This window comes from Anneissia japonica, unplaced genomic scaffold, assembly GCF_011630105.1.
Source record: "Anneissia japonica isolate Jap-2015-1 unplaced genomic scaffold, ASM1163010v1 scaffold287799_len804019_cov200, whole genome shotgun sequence".
NCBI lineage: Eukaryota > Metazoa > Echinodermata > Crinoidea > Comatulida > Comatulidae > Anneissia > Anneissia japonica.
In genome coordinates this window covers 740,107-744,123 of record NW_022716884.1, presented here as the reverse complement: position 1 = coordinate 744,123, position 4,017 = coordinate 740,107, and positions in this window count along the sequence as shown.

The following is a 4,017-nucleotide window of genomic DNA, read 5'->3' as shown; positions in this document are numbered from 1 at the left end:
AATATGAAGATAGGGAATAGGTTGTTTCCAATTCGGATTCGAATCAATGAAGGCAAGTGGCTCAGTTGGTTAAGATGCGAACATGAAGCAGAAATTAACATGATACACCCTCACCTTAAGCATTTTAAACGGCAAGGTGGTATCTCCGAAAATATACTATACATTTTTTATGTTAAATATAAATGTTGAAAATTAATTAAAAGAAATCTACGAGTGTGGAAGAAAAGAAACGTTTCTCCAACCGGTGTTCGAACCCGAAACATTTTGCTATCTATGCATACGCCTCAACCAACTGGGTACTGGGTTTTAGTTAGGATTTCAAATCTGAGTAGAAGCAACTCAATTCACACCTTTGCATGCATGAAGCAACGCTAGTTTTCGATGCATTGCATATAACCAATCAATTAATCAATCAGTCAATCAACTATTTAGACAAACTACCGTAACCAATCAACAAACCATCCAACCAACCAACCAATCAATCTTTCAATTTATCAATCAATCAATCAATCAATCGATCAATTAATCAAACAACCAATCAATCATTCAACCAGCAAATCTATCAATTAACGAACTAACCATACCAAACCATTCAATTTTCAATCAATAATCAACTAACCATAATCCACCAACAACACTAAACAGTAAATGAATAAAAACTGATTTATTTACCAGACAATGTATATTTATTCAGATAAAATGAAGCATTACATTCAATGGAATTTTCTAATAATGTAGATTATATGCCATCTTGGGAAGAACTGATATGATGGCGTCCAAACGAAATGTAACCACTTAAAGGTGATAATTAAAATAAGGCTAGGCCTACACATTGTTTTTTTTTTTGTTTTTTTTTTGTCCATCGGCTCTAATATGACGCATACGGAAATTCTCACAAGTGTATACCGTATTGAATTAATTAAATGCTTCTATCTTAAGAGTTAACAGAAATAGATTTTCTAAGCTCATACAATTTTCACCGTTCACAAAGGTCATAGCACGTCAAGTAAAAATCAATGTGTCGTGCATTAGCAAAGCACCTGTTACATTAAGGTTCATTAGGCACTTTTGTAAGACATTCTTCTGTTTATGACATGCCGTCCTGTAAGCTTAAATGTATCTAGATTGGACAACTCTACCTAAATGTTCAGTTTATGCCATATCACTTTGAAATATTACAAACATAACAATATAACAATCCAATGATACAGAATGAAATGTTTATTGAAATTAGTAGGACTTATAACTCTGGTTGTCAACCTTTTTTGAAACTAGTGTCTAGTTTTGACACTAAAAATGTCGCATTCCCATAAGTGACGGAGTTACTGTTGGCTTATAAAAGTCGACACACACCCATTAGGGGTTATGCTGAGGTGAGCAATTTCTAAGAATGTGACACATTTACATGCCTGAAAATGGCACTCCCATAATTTGCATTTTATTGTGTCTTAATTTGGCATTTGGAGTTTTTCTTGATTCAACTCCTACATACCCCGAAGTAAAAATCAACCCCTATTATGATCATTTTGTTGATAAACTGAGTTTTTATGTTTAATGGAAGATATTTTCCATGTAGCAAGTAAACACATAAAGAAAATTGCCCTGTGTCACATTTTATTCCCTTACTTGACAAAATCACAAGAGTAAAGGCTTGCATTTGTTGTTGGCCGAGAATGAGTCCTACCTATCCAATGGGCTCTTATATAATTACGACAATCGAATTTACTGTATTATGAGAGCATAGACCTATATGTTTGGATACGATACTACAAACTATAGAGCACATTGTAAAAATTCAGGATACATTTCTAATAGATTTATTTCTTATTTGACCTAAGTTACACGTTGAAATAGTTCAAACCAAATTGTTATCAACTTCCATATAAAACATATGAAAACAATTCAGTTTTCATTTACTGTATTACTACACACAATTTAAAACTGTTTTCAAACCATTTATCTCTATGCAAACACATGCTAATATATGTTCGTTAATTAGAGAGGAAAATATTTTCTCGTTCTAAGGCCAAATAAAAAAAATTATTGTGTTGGCCACGCCCGACCGACCCAAATTTTACGAAATTCGGGGTCGGCATTTCATTTTATTTTATTTTTGACTACAGCAAGGCACAATATATTCTTTCATGAGCTAAGAAGGCTGGAACAGCCTTGGACTGGGCTTAGGGCCAAGGCCTAGTCGATTTTGGTGCATGGTATGTGATGCGAATCCAAAATTGTATTATTTGTGATTTTCTACTTTTTAAGCGTAAACACATTTTTGGTTAAAAAAAAAAAAAAAAAGTTTCCCTACCGACATACACATTTTTTGGATTTTCCCAAAACGTAGCCAACACATTTTTTTGGCCTAATTATTAATTCAAAATTAACACCTTACATAAACAGATGGAGCCCTAAGGAATTAAAACAATAGGGTATATTTCGTATTTCTAATTCAGAATTCTTTGCAATTAATATTAGAGTCGGTACTATTTTGTCCGTAAATTTGCGTTTAATTTTCAGTTAAATTTCCAGATTGTCAATAAATTAAAAAACTGACCACAGGGGCGGATCCAGAGACGTTCGAAAGGGGGGCTGAAAGTGGGGCTTTAAAATAAAATATAAAGTTGAAATATAAGAACGTCTAAAATGGCACTGGCCTAAGATGAATGTTATGGTATTGTAGTTTAATACAAAAATTACCATACAGCTAGCTTTAGCCCCACAAGATACGGTAAGTACAGTTGCATTACTATTCCATATTTGATTGCCAATTAGTCAGCACAAGATATAACAACAGAGGTGCATCCAAAAAAGTGCCAACGGAAGACCTATGTTGTGAGTGGATGAGGGGGTGGGGGGCGAAGTATGATGGTGGGGGCGCTGGTATGGTACTCCCTTAACATTGTTGGGATCCAGGAGTTATATTCTCTGAAAGCTACCGTACTGTGTTTTAGCCATTTGAATATACAGTATAAGTTCACGCTTTATAGATTTCTGGCTGAGAGGGGGGTGATCGCCCTTTTAGCACTCCCTGAATCATTTACTGTATTAATACGAGGAAATTATAAGGTAATACAATGCTCTTGTTTCTGTAGCACTATGAATGGTTTTGTGCACTAAGGTTTCTTTTCACTGCAGTACAGTAATCGTAATCGTAATCTTCATCTTCAATTTAAAAAAAAATAAAAACATCAGAACCATGATGTTCATCATTATCCTCATCATTATAATCATCATCATAAACCTTATCACCATCATCATCATAACCATTATCAAACTTATCGTCGTCTTAATTTTCGTCATTGCCGTATCGTCATTCTCGTCATAATTTTACTTCATCGTCGTATCATCGTCATTATCATTAATATATCATCGTCATTATCGTCATCATCATCACCACAATCATCATTATCATCAACATCATCATCATCGTCGTAGTCGTCGCCATCACTATCGTCATTCCTGTCGTCGCCGGCGGCGGCATCATCGTCATTATTATCATCATCATCAGCATATCATTACCATTGTTATCGTCATCAACATCATCACCACCAACATGATCATACTAATCATCATCATCGTCGTCGTCATCATTGTCAGATGCATAATATAGCCTAGATTTACCTGTACACTATATTTAAATTCAATCCCTTAACATAAACATCAGGTAACTAAAGATGCACAAAAATTTAAAGAGCTAATGTATTGTTGGGTCCTATAAATAATTATATATTGTGATTTACAACTTACATTTCAATTGGATTGATTGGATGGTAAATTGGATGATAAAATGTAAAGATATTCCCGTATTCATTACTGAACGTAAGAGAATGAGCTGTTAGCCCATCGTACTAATGAAGAGAGACAAACGTAGTTAAAGTGGACTACGGTTGGGGGGGGGAGAGGAATTTCCCCCAGAAAATTTTCTTCCCCCCCCCCACCCCCGAAAAGAAGAAATATTCCCAGTCGTAGGGGAGAAAATTATGTGTATTTTCTACATATTAGCAGACTCTCTAT